Below are 19,816 nucleotides of genomic sequence, written 5' to 3'. Positions count from 1 at the left end.
CATGGCAGAAGTAAAGGTGAAGTTGATAGGTGACTGTAATTAACCAGAAATTGACACATAAGATAATTATCACGCGATATATATATATATATATATATATATATATATATATATATATATATATATATATATTGTCAATAAAGTAACTCCAAAAAGGAATAAAATTTGAAGAGAGTAAAAACCTTAGTAAAAGTCGGTATAATCTCTCCTTTTTCCTTTCACAGATTTCAAAATTTCTGTGTGATAAGAAATGCAAACACATAAAGCACTCTTCTCTTCTAAAAAGCATCTTTTACTCTTAATTTTTTATCCGTATATTCATAGAATATAGAAATAGAATATAGTAGTACTTTGCATAATTGCATTGTATCTCTCGTAGTATGATTAAAGCTTGTGTAAAGTCAAGTCTACGTAAAAGATATATACTTCCAACAATGTTATACTTCATCTGTTTCCTATTAGATACACAATTATACACAAATTATAGATATTTTTTCTTTTTGAGAGTCAAATGTTAATTTTACTTTTGACATAAATTTTTGTGAAGAAATGTAAGTGAAAGTAACAAATTATTTGATTAATTAACTATCTTTGAAAATGAACACATTATTTTGAAAAATTAGAGTGAAAATGTGGACACTTATTTCCGACAAGCGAATTGTGTGCAATTAACAAAATGTGCATTTTATGGTAATTTTGTATATAATACTATAGAAAAATGCATCATCACGTAACAACTTGTACTAACGATGGATACCAATTTACTATACACAAGAGTCAATGTGGCAACAACATATGAATGTAACGTTTGCAATTAACAAAATGAACATTTGTAATGTAAGGCTTCTTATAATTAACAGCTCTACTTTTTTGCTTGAGTTGGACTTAACACCCGGGCCAGTACATTCTTAGGATATGGTTATAACTTACCATCACCATTTGGCAAAGACCTTTGGCGAGCGGTAATTTGAGTTTCGAGTTTTATGATTTGGTAAACAAGGAATTCGAGTGTCTTCGGCAATAATAAGTTGAGTAGCTTGATGTTACTTAACGGAATATAACTGAGAAGCTTTGAATGGACATCAAATAGATCCAAAAATATGTGTTATGTAGGTGATGTCGACACGGTTGATCATGCGCTTCTTTTTTGTAATCATGTGCTAGATGTTTGGTCTAAAGTGTTCGATTGGTGGAGTTTTAATATTTCGGCGAACTTAAGTATTGGTGAGCTCCTTAACGGTTCCTCATCGAGTGTTTTGTCGGATTTGGGTCGAAAGATTTGGCAAACGGTCATTTGGTGTAACAACCCCTGCTATTTTCGTTAAGCTTCGTTAACTGTCCGTTAAGTTATTTAACGGAACTTACTTGAATTTTGTGTATTTGATCTAATTAAATGCATACTTGAGTTTATGAAGAACTACTAAGTTTAATATATGATTATATTAGCCGGAAAATCTATTTCATGTTTTGAAATACTGAGAAAACGGTACGCCTTTGAAAACGGCAACAGAGGTCCCGTGAGACTGCGAAACGTTCAATTTTTGATAAAATAATTATTTTTAATAATTATTAACTTTAAGAAAAACATATTTAATTTATTAGATATTTAATGAATTAAACTTGGTGGGATGCGTTTTAACGATCGGTTAACGTTCTGGGAATTCGATTTTGGTTAACGGCAACTAGAAACGAACCACACTTAGCGTACTAGCAAGCCAAAACATAATGTAATTCACTTTAATAATTATTTATATAATTATTATGATTTAAAAATACTTTTGATTTATTAGAATTTTTATAGATTATAGACGCGAGAAATTAACGTTTAGCTATTCGGTTCGCGTTTTCGGCCAACAACACGTAACGGAGGACCAATGAATTTATCTAGTGACTTAGAGGAGTCCATGGACACTTAATTTCAGCTCCCAATCGGCCACCCCCTTCTAGCTCATCCGTTTGGATTATTTTGTGGCCCGATTGACTAATAAGTGGTCCATTAGCCTCCTAACCTAGCCCTAATCCATCATGTATCAAAATTATACCCTCCTCCACCTAAATCACAACTGAAATCAGTCTCTCATTCATCATCATCATCGACACCTTCATCATCCTCCATCACTATCAATTTTGGCTTGTTTGATTAAACCTTCTTCACGAAAGTGCTTCCTCTCATCGTTCTCCATCTATTGGTATAAGCAATTTGTGTTTTAAAGGTATAAAACCACTAATCCTAATCTTATTAGATCTGATTTTTGAAATGTCCCGTTCTTATTGATTAAAAACGTTCCATATTAATTGATTTCGTTGCGAGGTTTTGACCTCTATATGAGACGTTTTTCAAAGACTGCATTCATTTTTAAAACAAACCATAACCTTTATTTCATAAATAAAGGTTTAGAAAGCTTTACGTAGATTATCAAATAATGATAATCTAAAATATCCTGTTTACACACGACCATTACATAATAGTTTACAATACAAATATGTTACATCGAAATCAGTTTCTTGAATGCAGTTTTTACACAATATCATACAAACATGGACTCCAAATCTTGTCCTTATTTTAGTGTGCAACAGCGGAAGCTCTTAGTATTCACCTGAGAATAAACATGCTTTAAACGTCAACAAAAATATTGGTGAGTTATAGGTTTAACCTATATATATCAAATCGTAACAATAGACCACAAGATTTCATATTTCAATACACATCCCATACATAGAGATAAAAATCATTTATATGGTGAACACCTGGTAACCGACATTAACAAGATGCATATATAAGAATATCCCCATCATTCCGGGACACCCTTCGGATATGATATAAATTTCGAAGTACTAAAGCATCCGATACTTTGGATGGGGTTTGTTAGGCCCAATAGATCTATCTTTAGGATTCGCGTCAATTAGGGTGTTTGTTCCCTAATTCTTAGATTACCAGACTTAATAAAAAGGGGCATATTCGATTTTGATAATTCAACCATAGAATTTAGTTTCACGTACTTGTGTCTATTTTGTAAATCATTTATAAAACCTGCATGTATTCTCATCCCAAAAATATTAGATTTTAAAAGTGGGACTATAACTCACTTTCACAGATTTTTACTTCGTCGAGAAGTAAGACTTGGCCACTGGTTGATTTACAAACCTATAACAATATATACATATATATCAAAGTATGTTCAAAATATATTTACAAAACTTTTAATACATTTTGATATTTTAAGTTTATTAAGTCAGCTGTCCTCGTTAGTAACCTACAACTAGTTGTCCACAGTTAGATGTACAGAAATAAATCGATAAATATTATCTTGAATCAATCCACGACCCAGTGTATACGTATCTCAGTATTGATCACAACTCAAACTATATATATTTTGGAATCAACCTCAACCATGTATAGCTAACTCCAACATTCACATATAGAGTGTCTATGGTTGTTCCGAAATATATATAGATGTGTCAACATGATAGGTCAAAACATTGTATACGTGTCTATAGTATCTCAAGATTACATAATATACAATACAAGTTGATTAAGTTATGGTTGGAATAGATTTGTTACCAATTTTCACGTAGCTAAAATGAGAAAAATTATCCAATCTTGTTTTACCCATAACTTCTTCATTTTAAATCCGTTTTGAGTGAATCAAATTGCTATGGTTTCATATTGAACTCTATTTTATGAATCTAAATAGAAAAAGTATAGGTTTATAGTCGTAAAAATAAGTTACAAGTCATTTTTGTAAAGGTAGTCATTTCAGTCGAAAGAACGACGTCTAGATGACCATTTTAGAAAACATACTTCCACTTTGAGTTTAACCATAATTTTTGGATATAGTTTTATGTTCATAATAAAAATCATTTTCCCAGAATAACAACTTTTAAATCAAAGTTTATCATAGTTTTTAATTAACTAACCCAAAACAGCCCGCGGTGTTACTACGACGGCGTAAATCCGGTTTTACGGTGTTTTTCGTGTTTCCAGGTTTTAAATTATTAAGTTAGCATATCATATATATATAGAACATGTGTTTAGTTGATTTTAAAAGTCAAGTTAGAAGGATTAACTTTTATTTGCGAACAAGTTTAGAATTAACTAAACTATGTTCTAGTGATTACAAGTTTAAATCTTCGAATAAGATAGCTTTATATGTATGAATAGAATGATGTTATGAACATCATTACTACCTCAAGTTCCTTGGATAAACCTACTGGAAATGAGAAAAATAGATCTAGCTTCAAAGGATCCTTGGATGGCTTGAAAGTTCTTGAAGCAGAATCATGACACGAAAACAATTTCAAGTAAGATTTCCACTCGAAATAAGATTGTTATAGTTATAGAAATTGAATTAAAGTTTGAATATGATTATTACCTTGTATTAGAAAGATAACCTACTGTAAGTAACAAAGGTTTCTTAATCTTGGATGATTACTTGGAATGGATTTAGAAATCTTGGAAGTAAACTTGCAATCTTGCAGTCCTTGGTAATTTAGTAATGAAATCCATGGTAATGTTTTCCCATTTCCATTCCGGGATTTCAGGTTGTTGTAGTAGACCTGATGGTTTCTAATGTTTAGCTTTGACCTTAGAACACGTCAAACATTCTCCTACATATTTAGCAATATCGGCTTTCATACCTGGCCACCAAAAATGTTTCTTAAGATCCTTGTACATCTTCCCCGTTCCAGGATGTATTGAGTATCTGGTTTTATGAGCTTCTCTAAGTACCGTTTCTCTCATATCTCCAAATTTTGGTACCCAAATTCTTTCAGCCCTATACCGGGTTCCGTCTTCCCGAATATTAAGATGCTTCTCCGATCCTTTGGGTATTTCATCCTTTAAATTTCTCTCTTTTAAAACTCCTTGTTGCGCCTCCTTTATTTGAGTAGTAAGGTTATTGTGAATCATTATATTCATAGATTTTACTCGAATGGGTTCTCTGTCCTTCCTGCTCAAGGCGTCGGCTACCACATTTGCCTTCCCCGGGTGGTAACGAATCTCAAAGTCGTAATCATTCAACAATTCAATCCACCTACGCTGCCTCATATTCAGTTGTTTCTGATTAAATATGTGTTGAAGACTTTTGTGGTCGGTATATATAATACTTTTGACCCCATATAAGTAGTGCCTCAAAGTCTTTAATGCAAAAACAACCGCGCCTAATTCCAAATCATGCGTCGTATAATTTTGTTCATGAATCTTCAATTGTCTAGACGGATAAGCAATCACCTTCGTTCGTTGCATTAATACACAACTGAGACCTTGCTTTGATGCGTCACAATAAATCACAAAATCATCATTCCCTTCAGGCAATGACAATATAGGTGCCGTAGTTAGCTTTTTCTTCAATAACTGGAACGCTTTCTCTTGTTCATCCTTCCATTCAAATTTCTTCCCTTTATGCGTTAATGCAGTCAAGGGTTTTGCTATTCTGGAAAAGTCTTGGATGAACCTTCTGTAGTAACCAACTAGTCCTAAAAACTGGCGTATGTGTTTCGGAGTTTTCGGGGTTTCTCACTTTTCAACAGTTTCTATCTTTGCCGGATCCACCTTAATACCTTCTTTGTTCACTATGTGACCGAGGAATTGAACTTCTTCCAACCAAAATGCACACTTTGAAAACTTAGAGTACAATTCTTCCTTCCTCAATACTTCTAACACCTTTCTCAAATGTTTACCGTGTTCTTGGTCATTCTTTGAGTAAATAAGTATGTTATCAATGAAAACAATGACAAACTTGTCAAGGTATGGTCCACACACACGGTTCATAAGGTCCATGAACACAGCTGGTGCATTAGTTAAACCAAACGGTATGACCATAAACTCGTAATGACCGTAACGTGTTCTGAAAGCAGTCTTTGGAATATCATCTTCTTTCACCCGCATTTGATGATACCCGGAACGTAAGTCAATCTTTTAATAAACAGATGAGCCTTGTAGTTGATCAAATAAGTCGTCGATTCTCGGTAGTGGGTAGCGGTTCTTAATGGTAAGTTTGTTCAACTCTCGGTAGTCGATACACAACCTGAATATACCATCTTTCTTCTTGACAAACAAAACAGGAGCTCCCCATGGTGATGTGCTTGGTCGAATGAAACCACGTTCTAATAGTTCTTGCAGTTGGCTTTACAGTTCTTTCATCTCGCTGGGTGCGAGTCTATAAGGAGCACGAGCTATTGGTGCAGCTCCTGGTATAAGATCTATTTGAAATTCAACAGATCGATGTGGAGGTAGTCCCGATAATTCTTTCGGAAATACATCGGGAAATTCTTTTGCGACGGGAACATCATTGATGCTCTTTTCTTCAGTTTGTACTTTCTCGACGTGTGCTAAAATAGCATAGCAACCTTTTCTTATTAGTTTTTGTGCCTTCAAATTACTAATAAGATGTAGCTTCATGTTGCCCTTTTCTCCGTACACCATTAAGGGTTCTCCTTCTTCTCGTACAATGCGAATTGCATTTTTATAACATACGATCTCTGCTTTCACCTTCTTCAGCCAGTCCATGCCAACTATTACATCAAAACTCCCTAACTCTACTGGTATCAAATCAATCTTAAATATTTCGCTACCCAGTTTAATTTCTCGATTCCGACATATATTATCTGCTGAAATTAATTTACCATTTGCTAATTCGAGTAAAAATTTACTATCCAAAGGCGTCAATGGGCAACTTAATTTAGCACAAAAATCTCTACTCATATAGCTTCTATCCGCACCCGAATCAAATAAAACGTAAGCAGATTTATTGTCAATAAGAAACGTACCCGTAACAAGCTCCGGGTCTTCCTGTACCTCTGCCGCATTAATATTGAAAACTCTTCCGCGGCCTTGTCCATTCTTGTTCTCCTGGTTCGGGCAATTTCTAATAATGTGGCCCGATTTTCCACATTTATAACAAACTACATTGGCATAACTTGCTCCGACACTACTTGCTCCGCCATTACTCGTTCCGACACCATTTGTTCCTTTCGTTCTGTTAACCCCTGGTCCGTAGACCTCACACTTCGTCGCGCTATGACCATTTCTTTTACACTTGTTGCAAAATTTGGTGCAGAACCCCGAGTGATACTTTTCACACCTTTGGCATAGCTGCTTCTGATTGTTGTTGTTGTTGCGGTTATTATTGTTGTTGGGATGATTGTTGTAGTTGCTGTTGCTGTTGTTGTTGTTGTTGTTGTTGTTGGGCCATTTGTTGTAGTTGCGATTGATGTTGCGATTGTTGGGATAGTTGTTGCGATTATTGTTGTAATTGCTGTTGTTGTTGTATTAGTGATTCTTATCACCATTTTCCTCCCACTTTCTTTTGACTTGCTTCACATTGGCCTCTTCAGCAGTATGTTCTTTAATTCTTTCTTCAATCTGGTTCACTAGTTTGTGAGCCATTCTACATGCCTGTTGTATTGAGGCGGGTTCGTGTGAACTTATATCTTCTTGGATTCTTTCCGGTAATCCTTTCACAAACGCGTCGATCTTCTCTTCCTCATCTTCGAATGCTCCCGGACATAATAGGCACAATTCTATGAATCGGCTTTCGTACGTGGTAATATCAAACCCTTGGGTTCGTAACCCTCTAAGTTCTGTCTTGTGCTTATTGACCTCGGTTCTGGGATGGTACTTCTCGTTCATCAAGTGCTTGAATGCTGACCACGATAGTGCGTAAGCATCATCTTGTCCCACTTGCTCTAGATAGGTATTCCACCATGTTAACGCAGAACCTGTGAAGGTATGCGTAGCGTACTTCACTTTGTCCTCTTCAGTACACTTACTTATGGCAAACACCAATTCAACCTTCTCGGTTCACCGTTTCAATCCGATCGGTCCTTCAGTTCCATCAAATTCCAAAGGTTTGCAGGCAGTGAATTCTTTGTAGGTGCATCCTACACGATTTCCTGTACTGCTAGATCCAAGGTTATTGTTGGTATGTAGCGCAGCCTGTACTGCGTGTAACATCCCGCGTTTTTCCGTTAAATTACTTTTAACGCCGTCTTTTTTTTATATATCTAATATCCTCTGCATCTCGAATCGTATCCTCCATTAGCTACATTCTTAAAATATTTTCGTTATGGGATTATAACGTCTCCCGTACTCTTGTGTAATTTAAAATAATTTGTTCGGTAAATTCCCGCACCCGACTACAAACTAGAGGGACCAAACTTGCCCAAAAGCCAAACATTTAACTAGGTCAAATGGTCAAACTCAACCTCCTCCATTCATTAATTTCCTTTTCTTTTTCCATTTTCCTCTCATACTTTCCTATTTTCCTTCAATTCTCCCAATCAAAGAATCATCATCTAAATCACATCTAGGAAGCTTACAACTAAACAAATTACATATTTGGAATCCTCTCTTCATCCTCTTCAATTTGATACCAATTTCATCTCATTTGGGTAACTTTCTAAAATCACTAGTTTTCTTTAAATTCATGCTCTTGACTTAAAAGTGTGTTAATTAGTGTCTATGGCTCATTGTGATGTCGTGTATGTAATTTGTATGCTCGATTTGTTGTTTTTGGTGTAACTAGCTTGAATATGAAAAGTGCTTGCTTAATCTTTGATTTTGGAAGATTAAATGTTGTTAATTTGTTAAAGTTCATGTTTTAATTGTGTTACTAGTATCACTAGCCTCATTTTGATGTGTAGGTTGATTTGTAAAACTTCAAAAACATGATTAATGGTTTTGTGATTCTTGATTAGGGTTTGATAGTTCTTAAGATGAACTTTTGATGCTTGAATGCCATGAAATGTAAATTGTTAGTGTTTAGTAGTAATGTATGCTTCATTACCTTCAAAACGGCATATCACATGTGTAAATTGGATTCCCGAAACTCAAAATGCATTTGATGAACTTGAAACTTTGAAAATAAACATTTATTGATCACATGACGAGAATTTGATTATTGTAAATGATGTTTTTGTTTAATGAAACATGTTTAGTTGTGTTCCTTGTCAAAAGAGCTTTCCGACGATATAAGATACGAGTTCTAAGTGTTTACGGTTTGCGTTTTGTGTTTGTTTGGAATTTGATTTAATCTTGAAACAGACCAGGAGTCAGGCCACGACCAATGTCGCGGCGCGACAGACCTGGCCGCGGCGCGGCATAAGCCGGGTCCAGGATTCTGTCCAACTTGCTCGTTTTACATAAAATGTTTGGCATGCTAGGGACCTCCAATTCACGTGCAACTTGTTTTAATATGCTTATATATGAATAACTAGCATAGAAAAATAGTCCGAGGCCCGACCCGAACATGTTGACTTTTCGTTGACTTTGACTCGACCCAAGTTTGACTTTTTGTCAAACTTAACCAATTGATTATGAAATCTTCCTAACATGATTCTTTACTTATATCTTGCATGAAACTTGACAATTTGATTCACATGCTTTATAATCGAGTCGTAACGAGCCATAGGACTAATTGAACATCTTTGACCATTTGTGTTTACCGTTATTGATACAACCTATATGTTTAGGTCAAGACTAGCTTTGTCTTTGCACGCATTTACTTGTTGGAGTACTTTATTAACTCTTGCACTCAAGGTGAGATCATAGTCCCACTTTTCAACAACTTTTATACTTTTAAGTCGTGGGCTGAGAAACATATACATTACGTACTTATATACATTTCACACGTATATATATTTTTCATACTTTTATACATTGAACACAATTGTGAATACAAAGATACGGACGAGTTTGAACGAAAATCCTCAATTCAATTATCATTAGTTACATCATATGGTGTAAGAGAGACTATGTTGTGTGGATCCATACGGGTTTGACTAACCCTCATTCGGACGGCTCGCTACCGTTAAGCGAATGAAATATATTTTGGTACGGTGTATGTTCTAACACTTTTATGCTGAGGTAAATGATACAGTTAAGCTTTGATAATTGGGTGCTCGGTAAACAACAATACTTATGGAAATTCAAACGATTTGGAAAATCGATTTATACTATAAATTGTGGTTCAACTTATTTTACTTACATACTCACTTACTAGACCTATGATTTCACCAACGTTTTCGTTGACAGATTTCTTCCATGTTTTCTCAGGTTTTGAATGCTTAGTGATACATGCTTCCGCTCATACTTTTGATACTTGCATTGGATGTCGAGTATACTTGCATACGTGGAGCGTCTTCTTGACTACTTTTAAACTGTGTCGCACGTGTTTCATATGAACTTTAAACCTTGTTATGTACTTGTTATGGGAACTACTTTTGTAAACTTGAAACATCCTTATTTATGAAACGAATGCGACATATTTTCGGTTAAACTTTGTCATAAAGACTTATGATCATGCAATGGGACCATACGTAGACGACGCCATCATTTGACGATTTGTCGGGGTCGCTACAAGTGGTATCAGAGCATTGGTTGTAGGGATTTAGAGTTCATTTGTGTCCACCCCGAGTCATAGGGTACATAGGTGAATCTAGACTACAACCGGCATATAGACTGGAGTAGGAATTACTTGACTATTTGTGCATTATACTCGAACTCTTCCATCATATCTAACTCGTATTCGATCTTGATCTTACGTTGATAAATTTTGTTGACGCGCCACCTTGACTTTATGATGTAATGTTAAATGCACATGTAAATCAGGGTAATATAATTTCCGGGATTATATTACGGTGATTCACATGGACGTTCTGACGTTATGACATAAAGAATTTAAGGCGAGTCAAGCAAAAATTGTCTCTCTATCCTTATTCCATATCACGGTTAGTATTATTGAGAATACTAACCAACGATATTCTTGTGTTTTGAAGGAACAATGGCTCGTCGACGCGCTCCTATCGAAACTCCTGAACAAGCCCTCCAACGTATGATAGCCACCGCCGTGGATGCGGCCATGGCCGGTCACTTATCCAACAACAACAACAATAACAACAATCACAACAACAACAACAACAACAACAACAACAACAACAACAACAACAACAATGGTGCCGGTAATTCAAACGAAGGATGCTCCTATAAGAACTTCATGGGGTGCAAACCTCACACTTTTGATGGGACCGGAGGACCGGTTATGCTCACCCGATGGTTTGAGCAAACAGAAGCCGTTTTTAGCATAAGCGGTTGTCGGGATCAAGACAAGGTCAAATACTCCACCCACACTTTCTCTGGTATCGCCCTCACATGGTGGAATACGTATGTGCTATCGGTGGGTATCGATGAAGCCCACACTCTCTCATGGGCTGACTTAAAGAAAAAGATGATCACCGAATACTTCCCGCGCGAAGAGACCCGTAAGCTTGAACACGAACTAAGAACTTTAAAAGCGGTCGGGAATGACCTAAAGGCCTATAATCAACGATTTTATGAGCTAGCCTTGATGTGCCCAAACCTCGTGAGTACCGAATCATTAAGAGTTGAACTTTACATGGATGGTCTCCCCAAGAGCATCAAACAAGGAGTAATGTCATCCAAACCCACTACTCACCAAGAGGCCTTGAATATGGCCCGTCAATTGATCAAAACGGTAGACGAAATTGAAGTGCCGGCATCTAAAACCGAGGATGAGTCGGGTGACAACAAAAGAAAATGGGAGGTCCCCCAATCGAGCAACTACAACAACAATCCCGCCAAGAAACCTTTCACCTCCAACAACAAGAAAGGCTATGCCGGTAGTCTACCATCTTGCAACAAGTGCCACAAACATCATTATGGCGAATGTAGCAAACCATTTTGCAACAAGTGCCGCAACCGTCATTATGGTGAATGTGGTAAGTTAATTTGCCACCGTTGCCAAGGAAGTGGTCATACGGCCAACGATTGTAGGAGTGCCGCCCCCGTCGCCCAAAAGGCGCCCAATGCACACCGGACGGGCGTTTGTTTCGAATGTGGCCAACCGGGTCATTTTAAGAATGCGTGCCCAGAGAAGAAGACCAACCCCAATGCACGCGGCCGAAATTTCAACATTAACACCGAGGGAGCCCGAGATGACAACTAGTCACGGGTACGTTTCTTCTCAACAACCTTATATTTCATGTTTATTCGATGCGGGTACCGTTAGACGCTTTATAATCGAGACTTTGACTCGTACTCTATGCACTCCACCACCCCTCCCTAGACATTACTTGTGCCATTCAAGTGACCAACGGAATAATAGTGTGTACCTATAAATTTTATCGGAGGATATACGTTAAACTTATTGGGTGGATAATAGAGAGCCCAAAACCTAATCGTTAGGAAGGAAATGTTTTCCCCACATATGTATTGATTATTGTGAACTAAATAACTTCCGGTTAAGGACCGATATTCTTTTTCCCCTTACCAACGACCTCTTGATCAAGTACGAGTATCTCGTGTGTATACCAAATCGATCTCCATCCTTGTTATCATCACTTGCAGATTGAGGGAGACGATGTCTCCTAAACCATTTTCCGAACTCGCTACAATAGTTGTGAATCTCTCTTAGTACCGTCCAGTTAATCTAAGGCTCCGTACGTATTCATAAACCTCCTGAACCGCGTATGCAAATTTATATAGACGAATCCGTTATCGTATTTATAGATGATATCTTAGCCTATTCCGGTAAAGAAGGAAAACGAACAACATCACCGTCTTACGCTCGAAATGTTAAGAAAAAGAGCAACACTATGCGAAAGTCCCCAAGTGAGAATTTTAGTTAAATGAAGTCCAATTTTCTAGACCATGATGTTAATGGTCAAGGCATTACAATCAATCTCAAAATCAAGCCACACGTAATCGGGAAACCCTCACAACTCTGACTTGTGTTCGTAAAATCTTAGATCCTTACCGAAAGTTCATTTCCGACTTTTTCTTGTGATGCTCGTCCTTTACCCTCGATAACTCATTAAGTTGGAAATTTAAACCTCTCCGTGCCCGGACCTTAAGCGTGATTTTTCACACCAACATTACTAGCTAAATTCGTATAGCGCCAGATGGAACTTAAATATGGAAATATTTCTACTTGAACGCCGAAAGGCATACTCTCTCGACTCAAAATCGACGTAACTGAAATTCGTTATTTTGCACGACGAATTCGAATACTTAAATTGTGGACCCGATCAATTTTCTTGTCATCACATACCCCATCACATACCTCTGTTATTTCACCGTTACCATCTGATATTACTGGAACTTAAGATAACACACAATCCAAGGATACTTCACTCTTCTTTGACTTAACGTCCTTGCGTTTCGGATAATCGGCCGACTGCTATTCAACCCCGAACTATACAACTACGTATACTATCTCATTTCTTATTCAAACCTCGCCCTTTGACAACTAGATGCTCGATATGGCAACCTCGAGGTGTAAACTCACTCTACTCTAAGTTCTCATTTCACTCCTATCTTTATCACTCGCACTTCCGTATAAGGAAACTTCTTGTAACATTTCTCAGTGGATAGAGAAAACCCTTCATATTACATTAGTATTCGCCACGAGGGTGAATAGTCCTAACAAACATTTTCGAACCCTAACTAACTTGTTCAAACACATCTTAAGGAATCCTATTCTAACACGGTGTACCATTGCCAATTACCTCGGATCAAAATACTCGTATCGTTTCGGGTTTTGCAAGAAACCTTGGGAACCCGCTTAGACATGTGTACCGCGTATCTTCCACAAACCGATGAATCGAGCAAACGAACGATTTACATCTTGGAAAGACATGTTTCAAACTTGTATGGTCGCTTTTAGTTGATTCCTCTCACCACGGTAATACCATTCGTATACTAACGACGCACTTCCGAAATCTTATATGACCGCAAATGTCATACCCCTATTCGTTGGACCAACGCATGTGGCAAACAAACACCGAATCCTAACCCATTCAAGAAACAACAATTGAGATCATTCAAGTCCGAGCAGGGCTCGAGACGACCCGTAGTCGCCAAAGGAGTTATACCAAACTTAGATGAAAACCTCACAAAATACCAGTGTGTAACCGCATAATATTGAGAAACCGCACCTTGGAAAGGTGTAATCCATTTCGGGAAATTGAGGAATGTTATATCCGCAATATAGATCCTATTGAACCCTTGGGGCGTATTGGAACCGCTTCCTACCGTTTAGAACTACCGAATCAATTAAGTTTCTGTTTACAATACGTTCCATGCAACAAACTTAGAAACGTGTCCTGCGGAACAGAAATGTGCAATCCTTCTAGACGCACCAACTATTGATGACAAACTCCTCTTCATAGGAAATCGGCTGAATTTGTGGATCGTAGAACCAAGCCCTAATACAACGTAACACCCCGACTATCCGGAATCATGGAATGTCCAAGACAATACCTTCACTCATTTGTAGAGTTACTACCCTAGGTCTCGAGTAAGAGACATCGATTATTACTTCCAACTAAATTTCGGGACGAAATTTCTTTTGAGGTGTGGATAATGTAACATCCCGCGTTTTTCCGTTAAATTACTTTTAACGCCGTATTTTTTTTTTTATCTAATATCCTCGGCATCTCGAATCGTATCCTCCATTAGCTACATTCTTAAAATATTTTCGTTATGGGATTATAACGTCTCCCGTACTCTCGTGTAATTTAAAATAATTTGTTCGGTAAATTCCCGCACCCGACTACAAACTAGAGGGACCAAACTTGCCCAAAAGCTAAACATTTGACTAGGTCAAATGGTCAAACTCAACCTCCTCCATTCATTAATTTCCTTTTCTTTTTCCATTTTCCTCTCATACTTTCCTATTTTCCTTCAATTCTCCCAATCAAAGAATCATCATCTAAATCACATCTAGGAAGCTTACAACTAAACAAATTACATATTTGGAATCCTCTCTTCATCCTCTTCAATTTGATACCAATTTCATCTCATTTGGGTAACTTTCTAAAATCACTAGTTTTCTTTAAATTCATGCTCTTGACTTAAAAGTGTGTTAATTAGTGTCTATGGCTCATTGTGATGTCGTGTATGTAATTTGTATGCTCGATTTGTTGTTTTTGGTGTAACTAGCTTGAATATGAAAAGTGCTTGCTTAATCTTTGATTTTGGAAGATTAAATGTTGTTAATTTGTTAAAGTTCATGTTTTAATTGTGTTACTAGTATCACTAGCCTCATTTTGATGTGTAGGTTGATTTGTAAAACTTCAAAAACATGATTAATGGTTTTGTGATTCTTGATTAGGGTTTGATAGTTCTTAAGATGAACTTTTGATGCTTGAATGCCATGAAATGTAAATCGTTAGTGTTTAGTAGTAATGTATGCTTCATTACCTTCAAAACGGCATATCACATGTGTGAATTGGATTCCCGAAACTCAAAATGCATTTGATGAACTCGAAACTTTGAAAATAAACGTTTATTGATCACATGACGAGAATTTGATTATTGTAAATGATGTTTTTGTTTGATGAAACATGTTTAGTTGTGTTCCTTGTCAAAAGAGCTTTCCGACGATATAAGATACGAGTTCTAAGTGTTTACGGTTTGCGTTTTGTGTTTGTTTGGAATTTGATTTAATCTTGAAATAGACCAGGAGTCAGGCCACGACCAATGTCGCGGCGCGACAGACCTGGCCGCGGCGCGGCATAAGCCGGGTCCAGGATTCTGTCCCACTTGCTCGTTTTACATAAAATGTTTGGCATGCTAGGGACCTCCAATTCACGTGCAACTTGTTTTAATATGCTTATATATGAATAACTAGCATAGAAAAATAGTCCGAGGCCCGACCCGAACATGTTGACTTTTCGTTGACTTTGACTCGACCCAAGTTTGACTTTTTGTCAAACTTAACCAATTGATTATGAAATCTTCCTAACATGATTCTTTACTTATATCTTGCATGAAACTTGACAATTTGATTCACATGCTTTATAATCGAGTCGTAACGAGCCATAGGACTAATTGAACATCTTTGACCATTTGTGTTTACCGTTATTGATACAACCTATATGTTTAGGTCAAGACTAGCTTTGTCTTTGCACGCATTTACTTGTTGGAGTACTTTATTAACTCTTGCACTCAAGGTGAGATCATAGTCCCACTTTTCAACAACTTTTATACTTTTAAGTCGTGGGCTGAGAAACATATACATTACGTACTTATATACATTTCACACGTATATATATTTTTCATACTTTTATACATTGAACACAATTGTGAATACAAAGATACGGACGAGTTTGAACGAAAATCCTCAATTCAATTATCATTAGTTACATCATATGGTGTAAGCGAGACTATGTTGTGTGGATCCATACGGGTTTGACTAACCCTCATTCGGACGGCTCGCTACCGTTAAGCGAATGAAATATATTTTGGTACGGTGTATGTTCTAACACTTTTATGCTGAGGTAAATGATACAGTTAAGCTTTGATAATTGGGTGCTCGGTAAACAACAATACTTATGGAAATTCAAACGATTTGGAAAATCGATTTATACTATAAATTGTGGTTCAACTTATTTTACTTACATACTCACTTACTAGACCTATGATTTCACCAACGTTTTCGTTGACAGATTTCTTCCATGTTTTCTCAGGTTTTGAATGCTTAGTGATACATGCTTCCGCTCATACTTTTGATACTTGCATTGGATGTCGAGTATACTTGCATACGTGGAGCGTCTTCTTGACTACTTTTAAACTGTGTCGCACGTGTTTCATATGAACTTTAAACCTTGTTATGTACTTGTTATGGGAACTACTTTTGTAAACTTGAAACATCCTTATTTATGAAACGAATGTGACATATTTTCGGTTAAACTTTGTCATAAAGACTTATGATCATGCATTGGGACCATACGTAGACGACGCCATCATTTGACGATTTGTCGGGGTCGCTACACTGCGGCTATGTTTGAAGCTAGAAAAGTACGGAATTCCTCTTCATTCATATTCACGGTGTGTCGAGTAGTCGGTGCCATTTCCTTCAAAATAGTCAAATGGAACAAGTTAATCATACAGAATATTAAGAGTAGTTAATAGTATTTCGTAGCATAATATGAACTCATTTATAAAAGCTTTTTCTTCATATTAGCGTTTTATAAGTTTAAATTCGGGTAGTACCTACCCGTTAAGTTCATACTTAGTAGCTAATATACAATTCAACTACTACAATTCTATATGAAAAACTGATTATAATAATATTTCGCGTTCAAACTTTTATACAATATTTTACAAACTTACAATACCGCTTATTTTACATAAAGCATGAAATATAGCACATAATAACTTTGATACAAGATAGTTTTCAAGATAATTCTAGCTAGTACACAAGTCGTTCAGCAAAGGCAATAAAGACACGTAATTCATACGTCCAGAAACAAGTCATGCATTCTGGTTTTACTAGGACTACTTCCCATCCTTGGTCTTGTGGAACATAACCATTATGGCCATTGATAAGACAGCGTGCTGTAACGTCGTCAAAGGGACGAGGGTTACGTAATGACCAACAGTCTCGTAATAACCTAAAAACCTCATTTCTTACCCCAATTACCGACTCCGTCACTTGTGGGAACGTTTTGTTTAATAGTTGTAGCCCGATGTTCTTTTTCTCACTTTGGTGAGAAGCGAACATTACTAACCCGTAAGCATAGCATGCTTATTTATGTTGCATGTTAGCCGCTTTTTCTAAATCATGAAGTCCTATATTCGGATACATTGAGTCAAAATAATTTCTTAACCCGTTGCGTAAAATAGCATTTGGGTTCCCCGCAATATATGCGTCAAAGTAAACACATCGTAACTTATGGGTTTCCCAATGTGATATCCCCCATCTTTCAAACGAAAGTCTCTTATAAACCAAGACATTCTTGGAACGTTCTTCGAATGTCTTACAAACTGATTTTGCCGTAAATAGTTGTGCCATAGAATTCTGACCGACTCTAGACAAGATTTCATCAATCATGTCTCCGGGTAGGTCTCTTAAAATATTGGGTTGTCTATCCATTTTGTGTTTTTTATACTGTAAAATAGACAAGAGTTAGATTCATAAAAAAAATACTTATTAATACAAGCAATTTTTACATATATCATAAAGCATAAGCACACTATATTACATATATTACACCACACTAATACAACTATCTTATTCTGACTCGCTCGTTTCTTCTTCTTTGGTTTTGGTTCGTTTTGCCAAGTTTCTAGGGATATATGATGTTCCCCTAATACGAGCTGTTGTTTTCCACAACGGTTTAGAAAAACCTGGTGGTTTAGAGGTTCCCGGGTCATTGTTACAACTTAAGGGCTTCGGGGGTTGACGATACATATAAAGTTCATCGGGGTTGGAATTAGATTTCTATATTTTTATGCCCTTTCCCTTATTATTTTCTTTTGCCTTTTTAAATTCAGTTGGGGTAATTTCTATAACATCATCAGAATTCTCGTCGGAATCCGATTCATCGGAGAATTGGTAATCCTCCCAATATTTTGCTTCCTTGGCGGAAACACCATTGACCATAATTAACCTTGGTCGGTTGGTTGAGGATTTTCTTTTACTTAACTGTTTTATTATTTCCCCCACCGGTTCTATTTCCTCCTCCGGTTCCTCCTCTTCCGGTTCTGATTCTTCTTCCGGTTCTGATTCTTCTTCCGGTTCTTCTTCGGGAACTTGTGAATCAGTCCAATATATATTCGACTCTTCGTTATTATTAGGTGAGTCAATGGGATTTGTGCTAGAGGTAGACATCTATCACACAATATCAAACATGTTAAGAGATTAATATATCACATAATATATACATGTTAATAATATATAGTTTCCAACAAAAATGTTAAACAATCATTTTTAAAGAAAAAACGGTCGAAGTCCAGACTCACTAATGCATCCTAACAAACTCGATAAGACACACTAATGCAAATTTTCTGGTTCTCTAAAACCAACGCTCGGATACCAACTGAAATGTCCCGTTCTTATTGATTAAAAACGTTCCATATTAATTGATTTCGTTGCGAGGTTTTGACCTCTATATGAGACGTTTTTCAAAGACTGCATTCATTTTTAAAACAAACCATAACCTTTATTTCATAAATAAAGGTTTAGAAAGCTTTACGTAGATTATCAAATAATGATAATCTAAAATATCCTGTTTACACACGACCATTACATAATGGTTTACAATACAAATATGTTACATCGAAATCAGTTTCTTGAATGCAGTTTTTACACAATATCATACAAACATGGACTCCAAATCTTGTCCTTATTTTAGTATGCAACAGCGAAAGCTCTTAGTATTCACCTGAGAATAAACATGTTTTAAACGTCAACAAAAATGTTGGTGAGTTATAGGTTTAACCTATATATATCAAATCGTAACAATAGACCACAAGATTTCATATTTCAATACACATCCCATACATAGAGATAAAAATCATTCATATGGTGAACACCTAGTAACCGACATTAACAAGATGCATATATAAGAATATCCCCATCATTCCGGGACACCCTTCGGATATGATATAAATTTCGAAGTACTAAAGCATCCGGTACTTTGGATGGGGTTTGTTAGGCCCAATAGATCTATCTTTAGGATTCACGTCAATTAGGGTGTTTGTTCCCTAATTCTTAGATTACCAGACTTAATAAAAAGGGGCATATTCGATTTTGATAATTCAACCATAGAATGTAGTTTCACGTACTTGTGTCTATTTTGTAAATCATTTATAAAACCTGCATGTATTCTCATCCCAAAAATATTAGATTTTAAAAGTGGGACTATAACTCACTTTCACAGATTTTTACTTCGTCGGGAAGTAAGACTTGGCCACTGGTTGATTCACAAACCTATAACAATATATACATATATATCAAAGTATGTTCAAAATATATTTACAAAACTTTTAATACATTTTGATGTTTTAAGT

Source organism: Rutidosis leptorrhynchoides, chromosome 4 (genome assembly GCF_046630445.1).
Source record: "Rutidosis leptorrhynchoides isolate AG116_Rl617_1_P2 chromosome 4, CSIRO_AGI_Rlap_v1, whole genome shotgun sequence".
Classification (NCBI taxonomy): Eukaryota; Viridiplantae; Streptophyta; class Magnoliopsida; order Asterales; family Asteraceae; genus Rutidosis; species Rutidosis leptorrhynchoides.
Note: the sequence above shows the minus strand (reverse complement) of the source record.